The 25,425-nt window shown below is 37.9% G+C and overlaps 1 pseudogene; it reads left to right on the top strand.

Moving 5' to 3' along the window:
• The window catches only part of LOC138705798 (DNA-directed RNA polymerase I subunit RPA1-like), a 164,016-nt pseudogene that overhangs the window by 86,708 nt on the left and 51,883 nt on the right, over nucleotides 1-25,425 (top strand).

The raw sequence follows: 25,425 nt of genomic DNA, 5'->3' as shown, positions 1-25,425 counted from the left end.
AGTATTTACTTTTTTCACTAAAGATTAATTTCTTGTAAGCCTTCTTTTTGTTTCTATATAATTGAAGTAAATCAAGATTGTTATGGAAATTGTTTGTTAACAAAAGTATATTCCTAATTTCATCATTCAATTTTAAAACCTCAGGAGTAATCCAATGGTTATACTTTTTGGTATTTGTTTTTTGTATAAGTTTCAGTCAACATAGGTAAATTTATATCAATAGCACCAGTAATCATATTCATTAATTTAGTAAACAAGTTGTCTGCATTAATATTCAATTTATACATCGTATCAAAATCTAAAGCATCAACAGTAGACCTTAGACCAGTTAAACCATCATTTGTTATTTTCCTAAAACTTTTTACTTCCGATTCGACAGGAATCATTTGACTAGCTAGATTGATATTATAAATTAAAGCCAGATGGTCACCACGATTAGGTTGAACAACTTGTGTAAGAGCTATCAAAAGCGTTAGTAATTATATAATCAATCTTAGACGATGACATATGACTGTTCTTATTTACAAAAATTCGAGTAGGTTCTGAAGATGTACATCTTAATTCAAAACATTGCAATAAATCATCTAATAATTGTTTATATATCTTATTGTCTAAGGAACTATAAATTAGGCACCTAAAGGAGATAAATGCTGTCCCTGGCAGGGATAAATTATTGTCATTTCAGCAACAGACACCAAATTCTCCAGAAGGGACAATCCCTGGTATCCTCCCTATCAATTTGCACCATGGTCTTCTGTGCCATCAGGAAACAGAGATGGATATGTACCATATAGACATCTGTAACATTCATAGACTCAAAATATTGAAAAGCACAACTTTATTGCAAAGTCAAGAGAATTAGATGCATACATTATTACAAATAATAGTGATTAGAAAAAGTTAAAACTTCATTAATTGCCTAATACACTTTTGGAATAATCATGGAAATAAATTGTTTTGATATTCTAGAGATGGTTCATAAATAAGGTTCGCATTCATAGATGTTTGAATGTACTGTATTATGAATGCCTTTGTATTCATAGTGTAAATTTTTATTAGTAACAACAATGTAATTTATTCGTCACAACAATAATTCCTTTCTACAATTCACCTTAACGCTCTCGTCAACAATTGGATTTTCACTCAACACAGTATTCGTTATAGCACTCCACCGACGACAATGACAATTTACTTGGACTAGTACGAACAACAATGAACTGTTAATCTTAACTAATATTTACAAAGCACTATTTACAAATCAGAACTATCAGTTCTCAGTTCACAGTTCTTCTATCTCAGTCACTCGAGTCCACAGTATCTCGAACCACAGACCTTCAGAGACAGTTCACTGTACTCGAACTCGGGTCCCTCCAACTGCGGTCCACTGCACTCGAACTCAGGTCCCTCCAACTGCGATCCACTGCACTCGAACTCAGGCCTTCGGATGCTGACGCAGATGCGGACGCACACTCGAGTCGAACTCTGGTTGGCTTGACTGGCTTGCTTGCTCTGGCTTTCTCACTGACTGAATAACTGAAAACTCTGAAACTGCTGTCGTTCCTTCGCGACCGTAATTTATAACTACAGCGACGTAGCCTCGAAGGTTCCACCCGTCTCTAGAGATGGCATTCCAGAGAAATCCAGGGGCCTCTCCTCTCTACCAGCACCAGATGCGCGCGCAAACTCGTCGCGTGACGTAATACACCCTCTCTCTTCTCTCCACCGCGCGACGTCACTCAATGTTCCGTGGAGCCTGCGCGATCTGCTTTCATGCGGGACGCTGGTCGTGAGTTCGAATCTCACGTCGCTGTCACATTGCTCCCTCCTTAGGACTGCTCGTCTCGGGCAGTCCCTTGGTAGGATGCTAGTCGGTCCAACGTTTGGGGTCCTCCGGCTGCTCCCTCCTTATGGTGGTGCCACCCCATCCTTGGCTAGGCTGGGCAGCAATACTCGTACTGCGTGGGCGCCATCTTGCTTTTCCCCTTGGCCCTCCAAGGAGAGCTCGCTGGCCACGGGTTGGTCCTCGGCGTCCATCAGGAACACTTCATCCCGACCAAGACGGAGTATACGGCGCCGGATGTCCACCGTCGCATCGAGTAACCGCATGGCGTCGAGTCCCAGGACGACATCCTTGGTGATGTTGGCGACGAACACCCACATCTCCAGTTTCCTCTTCCCCAAGGTCAGGTCCAGGAAGACCTCTCTCTGGATGGGCAAGCTCTCGCCTGAAGCAGTCCGTAGCTCGTATTGGCGCAGCAGCGTCCTCCCAGGTAGGCCACGCACGACGTCTGGTCTGGCGATAGTGAGCATCGCCCCGGTGTCCACCAGTACTCTGCATGGACGGCCTCTTATCCGTCCTTCAGCAATCAGCCCATCGTCGCACCTTCTGTCGACCGGTTCCAGGACGAGCCGAGGGGACGGTGATGATGGCGCCGACGTGCTCCTCCTAGCATCGGCCCCCTCTCTCTCCTGACTGTTGCCAGGTCGGTCGCAACTCCTCCGCAGGTGCCCAGGTTCACCGCAGGACCAGCAGGTGGGCACCCGTCCCCGTTGCTCAGGCGACTGTTGACTCCTCTCGGTGCCAGCCACCTCTCTCTCCTGCCGGTGGCTGGGGCGGTTGCAGTCCCTCCTTAGGTGTCCCGGTCTCCCGCAGGACCAGCAGTTGGGCGTCCGTCGTCTCCGCCGCTCCGTCGACTGTTGGCGCTCCTCGACGTCGGCCACCTCTCTCTCCTGCCTGTGACCGGATCGGTCACAGTCCCTTCTCAGGTGTCCCGGTCTGCCGCAGGACCAGCAGGTGGGCGCCCGTCGTCTCCGCCGCTCCGTTGACAGTTGGCGCTCCTCGACGTCGGCCACATCTCTCTCCTGCTTGTGGTCAGATCGGTCGCAGTTCCTTTTCAAGTGTCCTGGTCTGCCACAGGACCAGCAGGTTGACGCTCCTCTCCTCTGCCGCTCGGGTGGCTTCGGTTGGCGCCCCCCAGCATCCGTCGCCGTGACGCTCCTGACCCAGTGCGGTGTTGAGACTCCCGCCGCCAACTTGGCTGCCTCCATCCTGAGGGCCGCCGCCAGAGCTGCGTTGATGGTGCGATGCTCTGCTAAGAGTAGCTGTTGTTTTATTTCCGGGTCTTGAACTCCGCTGCCGAAGGTGTAGGCCGCCTCTCCAGCGATGAAATCATTAGGTAGGCCCCTGAGGGCCTTATGGGCAAGTTGTTCCACCGCCATCGCGAATTCTTGCAGGGACTCGCCTGACTGTTGGACCCTCGTTTTCAGTTGGGTCCTGAACGCTGCCGCAAGTTGATGGTCACCATAACGTCCCTCCAAGGCCGCCATTATCTCAGCGGCTGTCCCATCTTCTGGAACGCTGTGAAGAATCTCCGACGCCTGTCCCTGAAGCGCGGCCAGCAGCTGAGTAGTTTTCTCTGCTGGTGTCCACCCATTGTGCTCTGCGATGGCCTCGAACTGGCGACGGAATATCGCCCAAGACGTCGTACCGTCGAACTTCGGCGTCTTGACGTTGTGATGTCTGGCTGAAGCCGATGGTTCCGCAGGGGCACTATATGGAGTCCTCAACTCTGTGGCCGCATCTTGCATGGCACGTCGAACCTCCTCGGCAACTATCTGTTTATGTTCTCTAGCCTGGCGATCCACCAACGCGAGGATGTGCTTGTTTTCTTCAGCATGTTTTTCCATCACCTCACTCGTCTTGTCCAGCAATTCGCTCGTCTGCTCTTGACGGCGCTCGAGATCGCGGATTTTGCCGTCGAAATGGTCTACCTCCTGCCTCAATTCGGTTACTGCCTCGTTTATAGTTGTAAAATTCTTGTTTAGGTTGTCAAGGTCGGCTTTGAGTTCGTCTTTCACGATGGCGACAATTCCATCTACGTGGGCTGAAACGCTTTCAATTTGCGTAGTGACGTCATCTTTTACTCCGCTTATGTCGCCTTTCACTCCGCTTATGTCACTTTTCATCTCCGTTTTCACTTCACTTATGTCGCCCTTCACTTCACTTATGTCACTTTTCATCTCCGTTTTCACATCACTTATGTCGTTCTTAACCTCACTGATGTGCTTGTTCATGTTATCTTTTACTTCACTAATGTGCATGTTCATTTCTGCTTTCATTTCTGCGATGGCTTGCAGGATCTGCTGTAGGTTCTCCATTGTCGATAATATCCCACTTCTGACACCAGTGTGAATTTTATTTAGTAACAACAATGTAATTTATTCGTCACAACAATAATTCCTTTCTACAATTCACCTTAACGCTCTCGTCAACAATTGGATTTTCACTCAACACAGTATTCGTTATAGCACTCCACTGACGACAATGACAATTTACTTGGACTAGTACGAACAACAATGAACTGTTAATCTTAACTAATATTTACAAAGCACTATTTACAAATCAGAACTATCAGTTCTCAGTTCACAGTTCTTCTATCTCAGTCACTCGAGTCCACAGTATCTCGAACCACAGACCTTCAGAGACAGTTCACTGTACTCGAACTCGGGTCCCTCCAACTGCGGTCCACTGCACTCGAACTCAGGTCCCTCCAACTGCGATCCACTGCACTCGAACTCAGGCCTTCGGATGCTGACGCAGATGCGGACGCACACTCGAGTCGAACTCCGGTTGGCTTGACTGGCTTGCTTGCTCTGGCTTTCTCACTGACTGAATAACTGAAAACTCTGAAACTGCTGTCGTTCCTTCGCGACCGTAATTTATAACTACAGCGACGTAGCCTCGAAGGTTCCACCCGTCTCTAGAGATGGCATTCCAGAGAAATCCAGGGGCCTCTCCTCTCTACCAGCACCAGATGCGCGCGCAAACTCGTCGCGTGACGTAATACACCCTCTCTCTTCTCTCCACCGCGCGACGTCACTCAATGTTCCGTGGAGCCTGCGCGATCTGCTTTCATGCGGGACGCTGGTCGTGAGTTCGAATCTCACGTCGCTGTCACAATAGGAAAAACTAACAGGTGATGAATCATCTCGAACATTACGCATAATGATTGCAGTATCATCAGATGAATGATTCCCATTACTTCACACATTATATTCTGCGTAACATTACTCATGACTGTACGCAGTCAGACTTACATACTGAATACAAAGTATAAAATTCCACTCAAATGAGATTTTTACAACCATTATAAGACTACACTACATAGTGACTATTGTCATATCTGTGAATGGTCTATCACCTTTCAGTAGTTTCAGGCTGATCGAAGGTGCAGCAGATGTAGTGCTTTTATTTCCACACAGATGAGGGAGCTGCATAAGTCCCAGGGGGCTGGAGAGGCTTTCATAACAGACTGTTGGACATGAGTGATGTGCGACTGAATCGATAGATGGCACCAAATGGTGAATCACGATACCTACAGTAACATGATCTTTAGGTCAATATATAGGATGCAGCAGGGAGGTAGTACCACAGTCTAGTATATACAGTCACGAAGCTTGATACGTAGGGAATATCCATCCATAGATAGTTGCTAACCACTGGGATCGCTACTATCACCTAATCACAGACAATACGGAATAGTACTGGCACAGTCTTTTGTTCCTAGTACCCTCAACAACTCAAGCTTCGTGACTGTATATACTAGACTGTGGTAGTACCATTATTTGCATACAGATAACATCTAGCAAAGGAAACTACTGAAGTCACAAAGGGACAGAAGTTTCTGAGTCCATCAGAGTGGGGGTTGTAGCTAAATTCATGGCTCCAAACAGTGAATCGCGATACTCACAGCAGTGTACTTCTGACGACTTCCATAATGAATGGCACAATATGCCTCAGGTTGAGGTGCAAGCCTTCATGCCCTCCTCAGAAAAAGGGGAAAAGATGCTAGGAAGGAAAAGGGAACAAGGATGACCAAAGAGAATATATTAGAAAGCTTTGTATTATTATCAATATATACATTATGTATATAAGTTGGAAAGAAAAGCAGGCTTATGCCTATATCGAAGAAGGAGATTTGGGCAAGGATTACAGTTGGGGTGGAGTTGCTTTATTCCCATTTAGACTGCCATCCTACCAATTCATCATTTTACCATGACCTTTCCAGCAACACATAAAGGGACTTCATATTATCATTACAGCAGAATCCCTCATATCCAGCACCAGGCTAGTTCCGGATACAAGATTTTGCTGGATAATTGAATAAATACCAATATGTACGTATTTCATGGTGCCAAATGTTGAAACTGGAGCCATGTGAAGCTTATTTCTCTATCACTTGCTCATAACTGAATAATCATAGAAACTGTGTGGAGTTTCCTTATTAAAACACATGACACAACACAAATAATACACTAATTTTAGGTTTGAATATGAAAGTTCATGCGAACTTCCTAATGTGGCAACACTGACAGCCCAAACATAATTAAATAAACATAAAAACTGTGTAGATTTTTTTGTTAAAACACATCACACAATACACAAAACACATAATAAACAAATTTTATGTTTGAATATTCACTGAAAACGAAAGTTTGTGCGAACTTCCTAATGTGGCAACACTGACAGTCCAGACTGTAGTAATGTGACAGATTTGAACTTTTTTTTTGCCCTGCCAAAAGTGCCATTGTTTTGGTATTGCCGGATATTTGGGTGCCGGTTACGAGGTATTTTACAGTATCTGTCATATAGATGCCTAGTAATGTGTATAGCTCTGTTCCATTTTTATAACTTCTTCCAGTGGGCTTGTATTATAAAATTTGTTTTGAAATTGTGCTGACATATACGTATTCTGTGATTGACCATTATAGTTGATATGTTAATTATATACAAATTGTTAATGCAACTTTAGTTTGTCTAAAATGTCTTCATATCTTGCCTGATACAAGATACTTTAACAGACAGAATAAGACACAGCAGAAAAATCATACAGCAATGGCGTTCATTCAGGATAGGCTATGTATGCTGCACCTAACCTGGCTTTATTAATATTAACAATAAATTCTATTTAAAGATATTACTAGCTTCAGAAGCTAATAAATATCCATTTTTTTTTTTTACATAAATTACTTTTTCTTTCAAAGCTAGTCTAACTTTGCGCTGTCTTGCAGGCAATGCAACGAGCTCTACTGTATGGTCAGCTATCAGAACCATGATCATGTATGCCGCAACTCGTTTTCTCTTGTCTTCTATCTTGCCTCGTTGGCTTGCTTACTCTCTGTATGCAACCATTTGGTTTGTTATGTCGGTCCAGTAGGCGCTAAGCAGATGTGCTTTGGCAGTGATTTCTAATTCCAAGAGTATTGGTATGTAAAAATAGAAGTGAATAATGTTTCATTATTGATGCAAAAGTGTAAATTGAAGGGTGAGTGTCATATAATGACTTAAAATAAGTACACAATAGAATAAATCCTGAAAAAGTCATTTGATTGCCGTTCTTTCAATGAAAAAGCGAAATTGTAACTGTGGGAAAGCCTATGTCAGAATCGTGGATGTGAAATTAAAACATAAAAAATAGGTGGCATATTTTCAATATTTTAATATAAATCAATATGAAAAAATTATTCGTGGTAAATATCCTCATGAACTGAAATTTAAGCGACTACACACAGCAGTCTGAACTGTATGAGTTGACATCATTTGTTTTGTTCATAACCAACACATTAGCATCAGTCGAATGAAATCACTTGAACGATCGACTCAAGAGTAAGAAAGATTGAACAACCCAGCCTTGATGTCAGTAGAGAAGAAGAAGAAGCTACAAGCACTTAAAATTCTGCAACATTTTACAGTGATGGTATCAATGAGCTTATGAAGCAAAAGGAAAGAATGGAGTTTTCCTTCAAGTAAACAATATACAATTCTTTAAAATGTTGTGTTATTTCTTGATTAGTTTTGTGCTCATTGTCGAAATCTGCTAGAATAATTTAATGAACATAATACATAATATGGTCTAGAGTGTGACATTAGGAAAGTCCAGGATAACAGAGAGGGTTTGGAATTGAACGGGTTACATCAGCTGCTTGTCTATGCGGATGACTTGAATATGTTACGAGAAAATCCACAAACGATTAGGGAAAACACGGGAATTTTACTGGAAGCAAGTAAAGAGATAGGTTTGGAAGTAAATCCCGAAAAGACAAAGTATATGATTATGTCTCGTGACGAGAATATTGTACGAAATGGAAATATAAAAATTGGAAATTTATCTTTTGAAGAGGTGGAGAAGTTCAAATATTTTGGAGCAACAGTAACAAATATAAATGATATTCGGGAGGAAATTAAACACAGAATAAATATGGGAAATGTCTGTTATTATTCGGTTGAGAAGCTTTTATCATCCAGTCTGCTGACAAAAAATTTGAAAGTTAAAATTTATAAAACAGTTATATTACCGGTTGTTCTTTATGGTTGTGAAACTTGGACTCTCACTTTGAGAGAGGAATATAGGTTGAGGGTGTTTGAGAATAAGGTGCTTAGGAAAACATTTGGGGCTAAGAGGGATGAAGTTACAGGAGAATGGAGGAAGTTACACAACACAGAACTGCACGCATTGTATTCTTCACCTGACATAATTAGGAACATTAAATCCAGACTTTTGAGATGGGCAGGGCATGTAGCACGTATGGGCGAATCCAGAAATGCATATAGAGTGTTAGTTGGGAGGCCAGAGGGAAAAAGATCTTTAGGGAGGCCGAGACGTAGATGGGAAGATAATATTAAAATGGATTTGAGGGAGGTGGGATATGATGATAGAGAATGGATTAATCTTGCTCAAGATAGAGACCAATGGCGGGCTTATGTGAGGGTGGCAATGAACCTCCTGGTTCCTTAAAAGTCAGTAAGTAATACATAATATACTTCTAAAGCTGGATTATAAAATATTGTCGTAGTAGTGACATTGAGTTATCTCTCTAAAGGAAAAGCCTACCCTAAGGAAGCAGACACCGCACACCGCACTGATATGCAGCATGTAACTATTGTATGTTAATGAAATTACAATTTGAAATTAAATACAGGTTAAAAAAAAGTTTAAAATGTGCTAACATCATTTAATCTGTTCTGGCTATAGGGCGTGCATTCCAGGGGGGCTTTTGAAGAGATTTCCCCGCAATAACTTGCAGCTTATGATTCAGACTGGTGCCAAGGGTTCAGCTGTGAATGCTATGCAGATCTCCTGCCTGCTGGGTCAGATTGAACTGGAAGGCAAGAGGCCTCCGCACATGGCGTCAGGCAAGGCACTCCCAAGCTTTCCTCGCTACAACACGTCGCCAAGGGCCGGAGGATTTGTGGATGGCAGGTTCATGACTGGTATCAAGCCACAGGAATTTTTTTTCCATTGTATGGCTGGAAGAGAGGTACGGATAAAAAAATTGGTATTATAAACGTGACACATTTTTTTCTTATTCATTTTACGCCTTTTTCAACAGTTCAGGTATGACTGGTATGATCAATTTTGTCACTTTTAAATTTGACTTCATTTTGTACTTTAATTCTTTAGGTTTTTAGGTTAAGAATGTGTTTATTTTATGTAAAACTGATACATGGTTTTCGAGAAATAAGCATTTTAGTGCAACACTGCAGATTTAAAGAGGCCCCAGGTAGGCTCAAACGTCATTCCTTACATTTTACTACAGGCCATGCACTAACTTAAATTCAGCAGTTTTAAAAAAAAGAATCACTGATCTGTCATGGCTACAACAGAAATTAGAGCAGTTTGAAAGAACCGTTACAGAATTTAGAAATCTCGCTATTCGTGAGCTGCCACAAGGGACAAAGAGTAATGATACTTGTTTTCATGTATGTATTTAACCACAATATTTCACAGTATTCATAAGAATATTGATACTTGTTTTCAATTTCACAGTATTCATAAGAATACTGATACTTGTTTTCATTCATGTATTTAACCACAATATTTCACAGTATTCATAAGAATACTGATACTTGTTTTCACGTATGTATTTAACTACAATATTTCACAGTATTCATAAGAATACTGATACTTGTTTTCAATTTCACAGTATTCATAAGAATACTGATACTTGTTTTACTGATACTTGTTTTCAATTTCACGGTATTCATAAGAATACTGATACTTGTTTTCATGTATGTATTTAACTACAATATTTCACAGTATTCATAAGAATACTGATACTTGTTTTCATTCATGTATTTAACCACAATATTTCACAGTATTCATAAGAATACTGATACTTGTTTTCATGTATGTATTTAACTACAATATTTCACAGTATTCATAAGAATACTGATACTTGTTTTCATGTATGTATTTAACCACAATATTTCACAGTATTCATGAGAATACTGATACTTGTTTTCATGTATGTATTTAACCACAATATTTCACAGTATTCATAAGAATACTGATACTTGTTTTCATGTATGTATTTAACCACAATATTTCACAGTATTCATAAGAATACTGATACTTGTTTTCATGTATGTATTTAACCACAATATTTCACAGTATTCATAAGAATACTGATACTTGTTTTCATTCATGTATTTAACCACAATATTTCACAGTATTCATAAGAATACTGATACTTGTTTTCATGTATGTATTTAACTACAATATTTCACAGTATTCATAAGAATACTGTTACTTGTTTTCATTCATGTATTTAACCACAATATTTCACAGTATTCATAAGAATACTGATACTTGTTTTCATGTATGTATTTAACTACAATATTTCACAGTATTCATGAGAATACTGATACTTGTTTTCATTCATGTATTTAACCACAATATTTCACAGTATTCATAAGCATACTGATACTTGTTTTCATGTATCTATTTAACCACAATATTTCACAGTATTCATAAGAATACTGATACTTGTTTTCATGTATGTATTTAACCACAATATTTCACAGTATTCATGAGAATACTGATACAGTGAATCCTCTCCTTACAGACACCCCCAAGATATGGACACTTCTCAAATACGGACAGATTTTTATGTCCCAACTGAAATAATATAGAAGTAATGATAAATTAAACTCTCGTTTACGGACACTCTCAGACACGGACACGGACAGCTGTTTCACAGTCCCAAAAACTTGCTTTACCTCCTGACTGCAGACAGAACTTGGATTTGAAGACCTAATGTGTTACAAAAATGGAAAATGTAGTTTTGAGAACTGCACAGAAATTCCTTAACGTGAAAGAAGACAATAAGGGTCTCATAGGCTACCACTAGCCCAGCCGGCTACCCCTTCTTAGCTGGAAGCGGGTGGATAAACAAAGTCATTAAATTTAACCTGTCTGATGGGTCCAAGACTTCCGCGATCGTGAAATTGTATTCAACACATGATAGGGTTAGTAGGATTATTCTCTTCACTTCAATCAGTTGTTCTGTTTCAAGAGACGTGGCACCTGAACGTAAAGGTTAAGTTGAAAACTGTAAATTACAGTACTGCATAACTGTAGACCTAGAATAAAATTGCATAGTACAGTACTGTATTTTCCTTTTGCGGTCTTATCTACTGTAGTTCAAAGTTGCAAAGAATTTACTGCAGTACAGTAGACCGTATTTAGAATTAAACTTCAGTAATACATTTCATTTAAGGCGTGGAGGGATATATAATGCATATTATGAATTTACTGTTCGATTGGGAAGCCTCCCTCCCAATAAAGGACACCTCCCAGATGCGGACAGATTGTTACGTCCCTTTGATGTCCGTAAATGAGAGGTTTCACTGTACTTATTTTCATGTATGTATTTAACCACAATATTTCACAGTATTCATGGAAATACTGATACTTGTTTTCATGTATGTATTTAAACACAATCATTTCTTATTTTCAGGGTTTAATTGATACAGCTGTGAAAACCAGTAGGAGTGGATATCTCCAAAGATGCTTAGTTAAACATTTGGAAGGTTTAGTAGTTCATTACGACATGACAGTTAGAGACAGTGATGGCACTGTAGTGCAGGTATGATAATGAGAAGCAGTCACCATTCATTCCTTCAAAAGTAAAATGATATTGGTAATGATGATTACAATATGAGTCCAAATCTATTACGATGTTTTTGCATAGAAACAGCTGTGTGAAAACCATTCTTATAATATTGTAATCGCAGCCTAGCATTTTTCAGTGACTATTACACTCTTACTACGTCATACTACTTTTGACCAATAAAACGGTACGAAAGGACGTATTTCAACCAATCATGGCCGCTTATCGCACAATTTTATCGCGTCCCTAGCATTTGTTTAATTTTATCGCGTCCCTAGCATTTGTTTCTTTGTTTGCCAACATTTGAAACTGCGCTGCTCTGGACATCAAAAAAAAAAATATATATATAAAATTACAAACCACTCCAGTCGATGCACAGCAGTTTCAAATATGACTCGCATTGGCATTCAAGAACATGAATTAATAAAAATCACTTATCATACCTGTGCATCTTCTGAAATCCGATTTGCAAATAAATGAAGAGCACCATTCGGAAACCCTGAATAAGTTGAATACACCATGTAGGCCTAAATCAACGAGTTCCACTTCTATTACGCACACGTCCAATATAACATCAATTGAAGCACCAACCACATTCAAATTTGAAAATTGTACATTCAATAATTATTCCTTTTAAAATTATTCATGTTTATTTTTTATGTCATCATCGTTAATTAAAGCTTTTCTAACACTTGTGTATATTATTTAGGTTATGTTATAGCTTCTGCCATATGATATTATGGATAGTCACGTATCAGAGATTGTTTAATATTAAGATTTATTGAAAATCATCTGTCAAGTGACGTTGATTACTGGGATTCGGATAATTGAAGTGGAATGTTGCATTTTAATAAAAATGAAACTGAATCAACAAAGCCTTCTTGACTATAGTATAGAATTCTTTAGTTGGCAGAGAAATTTAGACAGAGAAAGATATAGTTCTTACCTCTCACTCACTCCGTGGCTGACCGGTCTTCTGCGGGGGGGATGGTGGCAAGAGACAGAAACCCTCCATGAAATTATCTGTATATGCAGTGGCGGATTCTTCTACTTTCATGTTGTCACTATCAGAGTCCAAACTTATTACGAAACGATCCACCGCCTTGTCAATCATTCCATCCCTTTCCCAATAAAAATTCTCTTCCCTTTTAACATGTTCACACGCATTTTTCCAATTCTCTGGCGTGATCTTGGACAACGCTTCTTAACTAATTTTAGAACTTCACTGGATTTGAAAGATACATTGTGTTTAGCGGCATCATTTTTCACTTGTGCCCAGATGAACTCAATGACACTAAAGTTGCAGTGGTATGATGGCAGTCGTACTACGGTATGCCGGTATGGTTCACTTTGAGCTAAGGTATCCAGTTCGTACCTTACCATTTAATTTTATTATGTCGTACAGTACGATTTTTGTCGCCTTTGGGTCATACTCTATGTTGTTCTGACGTAACCAAGACTGCATGTCTGATTTAGAAGATGCAGAAGTGGGAGCTTTATTTAACTGTACAGAATGGTAAGAGGCGTTGTCCATTACTATAATGCTGTTTTGTGGAATGTTCGCAAGGAGGTTGTTTTCGAACCAATGTTTGGAATTAACGGCGTTCATTTCCTCATAGGGATCGTTGGTAGATTTTGACTTAAAACTGTGATAGGCTCCTGGTATAAATTCAGAGGAAGATCCAGCACGCACAATAATAAGTATCCCCCTTTTCCTAAGGGCACGTTCACTATCGTCACATACCCCAAATTTTGCTCTTCGTGTAATTAATGTTTATCCATGTTTCGGCTAGGTAAACGATAGGGCGGCCGGTTATTCTTAAGTCGCGCATCCTCCTTAAGAAATGGAATCGCTTAGCAATTATGTTGGGTTTCTCTAGCAGAAGCTTCCATCCGAAGTTATTCTTAGCGTAACGGAAATTAAGTTTTTTTGTAATTCCCATACCGACCATTTGCTGCCAGAAAATAACCCAGACTTATCGAGAGCATCACGAATATCTTCCACACTCGGAATGAAATCACCTTTATACAAGGAGTAAATCTGCCTCTTGATGGCGGCCGCAGTGAACGAGTCTGTATTGGTTTTCGTGGGAGTTCTTTGCGGCCACATTTTGCCCGGAGTTGACACTTTTCATTCTGATTCATCTGCTTCTCTCTTTTCAATTAGAATACGGTAAACAGTGCGTTCAGATACTCCACATGCAGCAGCAGTTCGCTTCGCTACTTCGACTACTCTTATTGTAGGATTTCCGACTTTCAAGGCATCATACTCCTCTGCGAAAAACTTATGTACATTGCACACTATATCCCTGGCGTCAGACTGCAGTTTCTTTCCTCTTATTCCTAAACCAAGAATCACGAACACTAGGACAAGTAGACCTAATATAAAGCACAACACTTCTAACATTTTAATAATTATAAAATGATTATAGGCACCTTCTCAAATTACACTGAAAAATGTCGCTAACGCATAGTTGTAATAACATCCACCACTGACAACCTTTCCAGATGTGCTGATGAGGGAGAGGGACGAAAGAAAGAGGAAGTGCTGTTATACAAGTGTTTGTGTCATAGGATTAGTTCAACTCACCCTCCCTGACCCTTCCCAAGACATCAGGTAGCTCTGCCAACATAGACCTTCTCAAGTATAGTAACATTGCCATCGTGTATAATAGATCGAGAACTTCTCGACGAGAAGGCATTGCTCACTACTGCCATCTAGCATGCATCTAGCGTAATATTTGTAATGTTGAGATGGTACAATAATACATTTGAAGACAGTTGTATTTTCGTAAGTCAATTAATATTTTATTGTACTGGAGTACTTCGTTACTTCTAATCTTTATATACTTTCTTCTAATCGTGTAATAGTCAATTAAATCCCACTAGAGTTTTGATTTTCTCTAGATAAATCAAAACGTCTAGTGAGATTACTGTTGATAAAAGAAGTCTACTTTATAGGACGTGGAGACTATACTAACTGACCATATACTCTGCGCATGTTATCCTTAAAGGGTTTATTTACAACAAACCTAAAGCAGTCAACCATAAATTCCTCAGTCATGCAACCATTTTGTGCTTGAAATAGAACACCAGGGTGTTTAGAATGGTTGAAGACTATTGCTTAAACGGACCGTGCTCTGAAACCAGTAGCCAATAGCAAATTGGAAAAAACGAAGTGGACACTTACTGATCCATTACATATTTACACCATGGATGGCTGTGAGTCAATTGTGAAGCGTTTCAAAAAGTGCTATGTTTCTAAGAACATGGATAGCAGTAAGGATGACATTTTGTGGCAGGTTTACTTACTTACGGTGTCACCCTGAGTAGCACAGTTCGTATAATGCTGGCCTTCTGTGCCTGAGGTAGCGGGTTCGATCCTGGCCAGGTCGATGGCATTAAGTGTGCTTAAATGTGACAGGCTCATGTCCCTAGATTTAGTGGCATGTAAAAGTACTCCTGTGGGGCAAAATTCTGGCACACCAGTGATGCTGAAATAACCTCGGCAGTTGTGAGCGTCGTTAAATAAATCATAATTTATAATTTTTATTTTACTTGTGGCATTTAAGGAACCCAGAGGTTCATTGTTGCCCTATCCTGAGCAAGATTAATTCAGTCTCTATAATCATATCCCACCTCTCTCAAATCCATTTTAATATTATCCTCCCATCTATGTCTCGGCCTTCCCAAAGATCTTTTTCTCTCTGGCCTCCCAACTAACACTCTATATACATTCCTGGATTCGCCTGTACATGCTACATGCCCTACTCATCTCAAATGTCTGGATTTACTTACTTACTTACTTACTTACTGGCTTTTAAGGAACCCGGAGGTTCATTGCTGCCCTCACATAAGCCCACCATCGGTCCCTATCCTGAGCGAGATTAATCCAGTCTCTACCATCATATCCCACCTCCCTCAAATCCATTGTAATGTCTGGATTTAATGTTCCTAATTATGTCAGGTGAAAAATACAATGTGTGTAGTTCTGTGTTGTATAACTTTTTCCATTCTCCTGTAACTTCATCCTTCTTTGTCCCAAATATTTTCCTAAGCACCTTATTCTCAAACACCCTTAATCTCTGTTCCTCTCTCAAAGTGATAGTCCAAATTTTACAACCATACAGAATAATCGGTAATATAAGTGTTTTATAAGTTCTGTCAGTTTTTTTGAGAGCAGACAGAAGCTTCTCAACCGAATAATAAGAGGTATTTCCTATATTTATTCTGCATTTAATTTCCTCCCAAGTGTCATTTATATTTGTTACTGTTGCTCCAAGATATTTGAATTTTTCCACCTCTTCAGAGGATAATTTTCAATTTTTATATTTCCATTTCGTACAATATTCTGGTCACAAGCAGTGGCATAGGCAGACTAATTATTTTGGGTGGGTCAGATATGCAGGCTTTAGAAAGTACCTGACCCATCTCCTGACAATGCCGCTGCCTTCAACTCTCTTGAAACTCATTCTCGGAAGTCTCATTTAATAACATGCAAAATTATGATAAACAATCATGCAAGGCATATCTACACAAACGCTTCATAAGGTGAACTGGAGCTGTTGAGATTTCCTAGCAATGAATCTGTCGATCGCTGATGGTGGATCCTTCAACAAATCCCAACTTTTCTCCCTCTCAATGGATAGAATTGCTAGATTACAAAGTGTATTGCTTGACATGATTGTCGAATTTTTCTTCGTTTCAGAGCTTTGAAAAGTTTTATATCATTGCCTTAATGAAGGACGAACATTTACTAATATCCATTTTTGGAGACTGAGGTGCTTCCAATAATGAATTTGCAAGAGCAAAAATATCGTTTAAAAATACCAAATAAAATAAGGTGTCAAATTTTTCTAGCTGATGTAACAATTCAGTAGCCTCCACGGCTTCCTTCTTTTTATTGCTGCCAGACAATTTTTTAGGCCCAACCCAACACAGTTAAATTGGATCTTGAAGAAATGAACGCATTTTTTACTTCTTACCTTAATGCTATCGACTGTAACTATTGCTCTGGAGCCATGGTTTAGTTTTAATGTTGAGTATTTTCTATTAGATTTTTGCCATTATGGTACTTATTGGAAGAGTGTGGTCTCTAGAGTTAAGATTTAAATATGCATGTATTGTCATGTTAAGTGTATTGAATGTATATACAGTGAAACCTGTTCAAATCGGAACCTGAATAATCCGGAATCCTGTCTATTTCAAAACAATTTATTGGTCCCGGCGAAATTTGTATGTATTATGTGTAATTTTTCCTGAATAAAACGGAAACTGTCCAACGCGGAAACGGAAACTATCTGCTACTGTTCAGAACGGAAACAATATTTTGGACACACTATATTTTGTAACTATATTTTGAAACAGCGAGTAATTTCAAGGATTATACGAAATATGTAGGTCACTAAGATAAAAACAAGTTTTCTTTGTAAAATTCTAGAGGGTATAATATGAGGGTGTGTTGGCCTGTCAGTGATAAATTTTATTACTCTGTTGACTAGGCAGATGAGTCCCTTCAAAGATTTTCAACACTTCACACCCGTATACTGTCGTAGCTAAACAGAGCGCAAGTGTAGTGATTTCCAAGTAAAAAAAAAAAGTTGCATAAAATGTGGCATTAACATTAAGTGAAGAAGTAAAAGTTATCGAGATAAAGGAAAATTAGAAACGAAGTCTATGTGAAATAACATTGAAGTACAGTTGTGGAAAACTCAGGTGTGACACTTTAAAAAATAAAAATCATAATGAGTGAGTGGTGTGCGGCCAATATTGGTGACACAATAGGAACCAGAAAGCAACTGTTTATGTGGAAATAAATGAACTGTTGTGAGAGTGGGTTCTTCATGACCTTTCAAAGAACAAGCCAATTTCTGGATCTATTCTGCAAAGCAAGCTATTGAACTGGGAAAGAAATTAAATAAACCAGAATTCAAGGCTTGTAATAGATGGCTCCTAGTCCAATTAATTAATAATGTGCAGTGATATGCAGTACAGTATTTCTGCACACAGTATTAGATATTAAATAGAATGAGATTAGTAAACTTTAGTAATGTTTAATGACTAATGAGGGAGTTACGATAACATTTATACAGAAAATGAGATTTTAATCAAGATGATTCACGAACGGAATAAGTGACACAAAGCTGATTTAATGTGATGAGTGTTAAATGGAATATTTTGTACTTCTTACAGTTGCGGTATGCCATTTTGTTTTTCATGTAAATGAATGACAAAATATTCCATTTTAATGTCACACCTGAATAATACGGAAACCTATCCACAACGGAAAAAAAATTAGGACCATGTCACTTCCGTCTTGAACAGGTTTCACAGGGTGGAAGTGAAATAACCTTGCAGATTGAAAGGGACGATAGGGTATGCTGAATGAATAGAAAACCTATATTACGCTCCCTTCTCTAGCTACAATGTTGCGATGCATCGATCAGTGGTTTTTTAATTAAATTTACTCGAAAAGCGCCCACATTATTGAAATAGGACAGAGGGATAAATGATTCTTTATTAGATTTTCTATCAGTATGGACAAGAATTACAATCCAATTCGCAATAGTTACCAAATAAGAGGGTGTTAAACATTTAGGAAAAAACATTTTTTTCTGAGAAAACTGTGAACTCTCCACCAATCTGGTATTACAGTTTTTTGTTACATGCAACATGAGCTATTCACTCTAAAAATCTGCAGGGTTATTTCACTCCCACCATATATATGTATATATATTTTTTTTTTTTGGGGGGGGGGGGGGAGGTTATCTTGATGAAATAACTTACAACTTGTTTTTGAATGAAGTGTGTATTTAATGTTGGTTCCTCTGAAATTTTTTTTTCGCAGTATTTTTCAAAGAAATTCCGAAATGCATTTTTTGAAATCAAGTCCTTGCACATGTCTTTCCAGAGCTCATGTACTCGGGGTTAGCTTTGATGCAAAAGTTTTCGAAGTCATTGCTTCCTTGTAATCTTCTTCATAACAAGTTGGTCTGAATGTGTTGCCTGCCTACTAGGAAAGGGGCATCTTTTATTGAAGATTGTGCAATGTATACAAAACTTAAGTTACGCATAAAAATTGCACTTAGATGTTTGCTGCATGCTTGACAAACCATTACTATTTTCCATTAGTGCTTGGGGCATATTCGCCAGTGAATTTAGGAATTGTTTATTTTGCTTTAATAACAGAGCTTTTGTACATTTCAACATAACATGATCCACAGACATATACTGTATATATATATATATATATATATATGCAGATGTATGTTTCACTGAGTCACAATGACTGTTAACTCGGTAGTGCTGTTAACAGTATTTTCGCCTATAAATATGAATATATAAGATATTTTTTTCTTCTGTTTCTATCAAAGACAGACTAATGTCCTATACACCGTGTGATAAACAAATGTTGGTGAGTTGTGAGCTGGCCACAGAAACAAATTATCTTTCATTGTTTTAATATAGACATGGCAGAAAGAAAAGTGTGTTGGAAAAGAAAATTTGCGATTGTCAACAGTTAGGAACATCTATTACAAAAATTTTTAATCTCACATTTTTCAAAAGTTTCGCCCTTTGTCAAAAGCATATTATTTGAAAAAATGAGGGAAATAAAAACAGTACTTATTCAATTACACAAGGACAATGTGACAAATGTCCATACGTTTATTTTGTCCTATAAAAATATGATGTGTCTCTCCACATTTTCACTACTTGAATTAAATATTTAAAAATAGCAGTCCATTTATTTGAAGTATATAGTTTACATTAGCATACACAATTTCAGCCCTTTATCTTAAGTAGTTTCTTAGTAAATGGTTCCTGAATTTAGAACAACATTTTTTTTTTTCAATATTATTTTTTTTCTGTTAATTACTCATCTGCATATATGTGTGGATGGCAGTTTTTATGTCTGCATACATTTTTTAGTTTTTCATTTAACTCACCTACGTACTGTATATTGTACGTGTGTGTACAGTTTTTATGTCAACGTGTCATACATAAGTACTAAATAATAACTGCTGTTTATGAAGTTCAAACATAATGTGGAGATTTAAAAAAAGCACGTCCATGTTCAGCCAGTTTTTTGTTTTATCATTATTCTTGTCTGTTTTCCAATTGCATTGAAAGTGCAACATGGAATACAAGAATGTACATAGATATTACGTTTCTGTTTTTAGTTTGCTTATGGTGAAGATGGGAAAGATGTCATGAAAGCCCAGTTTCTGAAGAAGAAACAAATCCCATTTCTTGCAGACAATTATAAAGTGATTAAGAATTTTTCGTCAGAAATGTTGGATGATGAACAAACTACTGCTGACATAGCACAGCGAAAAAAACAGGTAATTTTGATTTTCATATACAGACTTAATTATATCATATAACTAATTAATTATATACAACAATATATAATAACACCTTCACATGTTGGACTATTTGACAATGAAATGGCAGATCAACTTTTCAAAAAAGGCACTAAAATCCAAACAATAATCCACTCCAAATCAAACCTCTGCAGGAAGATTGAAGAAATCAAGAAAGCATTTCAAATGGAAAACACGCAAGAAAATATTACAGCTGCCAGAGGGAAGTCATGAGAAAAAATTGATGAACTATCAATGGAAGTAAAATATGAAGGCCGCAAGGAAGCTGTTGCAAAATTTAGGTTGATGTCAGGACATGACTGCCTGGCTCACCGTAGGCATATACCACTCCAACAGATGTGTTGTGCAACAACCCTGACCAAATCATGGACAAACAACACCTCCTGTCCTGCCCAGCCTGAAATCCACCTGCACAACAGACTGGGGACCTTGTTAGCTTGTACTGGGAAGCTAGAGGGAAAATGACTTGATCGTCAATTCTAGCCATTGGAAAATAAATAATCTTACTTTCAGATGTCAGTGTTATGATTGGGTTTAGGATTTTTAGGTGATAAAAATTGAGAATTACTAATTTTTTTATGTGTTAAAAAATTAAAAAATATTTGCTAAACCTTAAAAATATTTTCATCTTTCGCATAATAATGTTCAATATCCTAACACCTAAAAATCCTAACCTAGTCAAATACGAGTAAAAGCCTGGGTACTCACTAACCATGCCTCATCAGTCTATTGCTGAAATGTCTTTGGAGTTCCAGTTCACAATACATGACATCTCCGAATTATCCATTAAAAATCTCTGTTGATTGTCACAGAACACAGTCGGTACTGGGAAAACGACTGTTCTATATCAAATGAAGTCAGTCTAACGTACTTCAGAAGAGGGATGTCAGACATTAACTCTCAGGTTCTCGTTGTCTACTTGTTGATATTCTAGAGCTTGGGCAACTTTGCTCATAATTTCAAATTCAATATTTTTTCTAAACACAAGTTTGGATTATTTTTTAAAACTTTTCCGTTTTGTTTTTAAACTTGCCATTTTTTAATCTCTAAGCAAATATTTTTCTTTCAGTATCGTGTACTTTTTTAACAGTTTCTTTCAGGAGGTTTGTTATTTCTTCTAGTTTTTAATGGAGTTGGATAAGACACTCAAATTAGCAGAAATACATGGAGATTTATTTCTTCAATACATTTTGAACGAAGTCTTTGTCCATTTCATCTACTACCAATTTAACACTATTAAAATGATATGCTTAAGACATCACTGCAGAAAATATTTTGTTGCATATTTTTATCCTGAAAATTTGTATTTTTATGCGATACAAAATTTGGATATACTCTTTTAGACCGAAAAAGGAATGAAGAAATTTTAGAACAATTGGAAGTAGACTCAGTAGAAGAAAAAATCAGCAGATACAAATTAAATTGGCTAGATCATGTAAGAAGAATGGAAAATTCAAGAATCCCAAAAATTATGATGCAGTATAAACCTAGAGGACATCGTCGACCAGGAAGACCTTTTAGAAGACTGCTAGATGGGGCTGAAACAGGTCTACAAAGGCCTAATTCGTGAAGGATGATGATGATGATGATGATGATAAAATTTGATATTTTTGCTGGAGACATCATGTCTAAAATTTTTAACTTAATTGACAAGTAATCACGAACAAAAAAACATTTATTCACCTAAAAAATCCTAAATTTATTTTATCACAGTATCCAGATATTAACCTGAGAATCTCGAATTTCTTAACTAAATACAACTAGTTTTACTATAGTTACTGTATGTCAGTTCATCAGCAACATATTAGGTTTGATTCCATTCATGCAGAGGTTTTGTAGAGCGTTAAGGAGTTAATATTGTGAATAGAAATAAACTGGAAAAAATATGTTTTCTAAGATGTTGAAGTTAGTTTTGAGAGCATTAAAATCTGTGATTATTTGAAACTGTTTTATCCTGATTTAGCAATAATTTTATTTGTAATATAGCACTTTGCAAAATATCTCAGAAGAAGCAAGAGGCACGGTACTTAAATAAATTGGCAAACTTAAATACATTTATAATCTTATTTATAGCTATGAGACATTTGAGTGTGAAAGAAATGTTGCTGCTACTGCTGTTGTTGCTCATGTTACACTGTAGTCTATGGATCAGATTCATAAGCTTCGACATTTTTAGTCCATTATTTATTTTGAGAAGATTCTGTACTTTTTTTTATTGTAAGCAGTCCAGTATGTGTTGGGGTTGGCATCTGTTTTTATCACAATTAAAAGGGATGGAAAAAAATTACTGGACAACCACTCTATTATGTGATTCTTTGGCAAAAATCAAGACTCTCTTCTGTTTACATACATAGGGTGAGTCTTAATATGTGGGACCCACGTCACCAGGGGGGAGGACACACTAAAACAGTGAAAAATGCTATATGAACAGTGTCCATTTGTACCGCATTTCCAAGTTATCAGTACAGTTCTGTTGCAGCAATGATAGGCGTAACATTACAAGAAATGCTCAGAATGACTCCCTGTGGCTTGAATGCAAGTGTACAGTTGTTGTGTAGAATGCCACACTCTTTCAAATGAAAATTCAGTGGATTTAAGTCTGGGGAACGCGAAGGCCATCGAGTGGGTCCTCCGTGTCCTATCCATTTGTTAGGATATAGTTCATTGAACACGTTTCTGGAATTTTATTTGTGGAACTATCTGAAAGAAATTGTGTACCCAGAACCCATTCCCACTGTTGAAATACTTCGTCAGCATATACAAGATTGATGTCAACAAATCTGGCGAACACCGTACAGTTGGGTTGGCAATCCTTCTTATGAAAAAATTGAATGCTATGCAGTAGCCTTCTGAGCCAATCAGAACGTAGCATTTTCTATCAGCTGCTCATGTTGCCACATGGAGCACTGCTGTGTTGTCGATTTGCTTATGTTACATAGTGTTACTATCATGTGCGTGATTTGTTTGTTAGTGTTATAAAGTTATAAATAATTTGTAGCACTGGTGTGAAATGTTGCAAAGAAAAAAGGTGTTCAAAAATGGTAACCCATGTAGTGGGAATCCATGCGTAAATAGTCAGGCGTCAGAATGGTGCAAATGATTCTTCAATTTTATGAGCAGGTGATGGGATTTGTCCATATATATGGGCATCCCTCCATTTGTGCAGATAATTTAATACAGCGGACATAAAAAAAAACTTCAGGTCTCTCCAAGATAACAGTAATAAAGAATGAGTCACATAATAATTACCATTTAATTTAACGGAGCAAAATAGCAAACTCCGCATAATTTAAGTCAGCTGTTGTGTAGTGAGGGTCACTGTGGCAAGGTCACGTCTCTCGTTACCAACGTAACACTAAACTGCCAAGTGCAATGTTGCAGTGGCCTGGGTGTAGGTTGTTACAAGGCCATTATGGAAACACTACTCTCTTGTAGAGAAAATTGATTTTAATTATTCCTATAAAAGTAACATGAACTAATATTTTATAGACATCAGTCATTACTCCTCTGATTTTCTTTTACTTTCTCATGATTTTTTTTTTCTTCACTTTGTGCCGCTTTCTTTTTTTCAGATTCGTAAATGGAAGAAAAAGAATGGAAATCCTTTCCAAAAACATAGAATTAGTCCATTTTTATTGTTTTCTGCTGATATGAAAGATCATAAAGTATACAAAGTTGAACAAGGAAACAGGAAGACCAAGATTTGCTGAAACTATGTGCAAGCTTTGGAGAGAGAGCGATATTGATACAATTGAAACGTGAGTATTGTGAACCATTTAAAATGTAACTTTCTTTCAGTCCTGTAAGGTTTATTATGTATTCGGAAGTGATTTTTACAAATTTGAGATGTGGAGTAGAGTGTTTTAATATGAATGCATATCCAATGGCAATAGGGAAATGCAGACCAGTGCCAGTAGTGTGGAGTGGGATCAGCCTGCATAGGGAAGTGTGTATGGACTTGTCCATGTATTGGCATTCGACCACTTGCTGCCTAACAAAAGATTTTGTTGAAGTGGGAGCAGTAGGTGGTAGATAAAATCAGTACGAATTGAAAATTTTCTGCAACTTATTCCTTATTCTAATTGTTTGTCCAGAATTTTAGCAGTATATCAAGTTAGCATGGTTTTCGAATCAATTAATGTTATCGTCAAGTGACTGTTAGTCACCCTTACTTCTGGTAGTAAGAAGGATAATTTGAAATGACCATCAGTAGGCTGTACATGCAGAGTATATATGTTCATGCATTTGCACACAAAGTACGAGTAGCTATTTGCTTGAACTAGTTTCTAAAAATGTTCTCATTGTTTTCTATCTATTTAGCAGTTGCAAATACCATATTTACTCATGTAATAGGTCCTGTTGCATAATGTACGCACCCCAATTTTTTACAGTAATATGTAGGGAAAATAAATCCGCATTACATTTTATACCTAGTTTCTGCTTTATTTGTATTCAGTTTTAGGTTATACCAGCGAATAGGGATTATAAAGAATGGACACTTCGCTTCGGTACCTTTGATGTAGCCGGACTGATTTCAATGACCTTCAGCCAGCTAAGCGTCAGATTCTGCTTTCTCCCTAGAGTTGGCACTGACATCACACCAGCTAGCAGTCAACACAGTGGAAATATAACACACATAATTAATACATCTAGGTACATTATGTACTCAAATAAAATAAATTGGATCCATAGAATAATAAATCCTTCATTAACTGCAATGTCTAGACTCTAGAGTTCCTTTATAATGAGAGTTGAGACATTGGGCCCAACAACAATTAAAATATGTAATGATTTGATAGTGCTGAAAATGGAAAAACAAAACTCTTACGAGAAGTAAAACCATATACCTATATTATATTATTATACAAATATTAAACGAATTCGATACTTAATTTTATAATATAATGTATTATATCTGAAATATAAAATATTATTATTACAACTAGTTTGTCACTGAGAAATAAGGAAAAGCTGTTAACTTGAATTTATTTGAAGCAAAGCGTTACTGGATTATGCAATAAGGTAGGCGATGTTTGGATCCTGTGCAATAATTCTGTTCTCAATCATTATCTTAGCGTATGCTCGATTG

Source organism: Periplaneta americana, chromosome 9 (genome assembly GCF_040183065.1).
Source record: "Periplaneta americana isolate PAMFEO1 chromosome 9, P.americana_PAMFEO1_priV1, whole genome shotgun sequence".
NCBI classification, from domain to species: Eukaryota; Metazoa; Arthropoda; class Insecta; order Blattodea; family Blattidae; genus Periplaneta; species Periplaneta americana.
The sequence above is the reverse complement of the archived record's forward strand: the minus strand, read 5'-3'. Positions and strand labels throughout refer to the sequence as shown.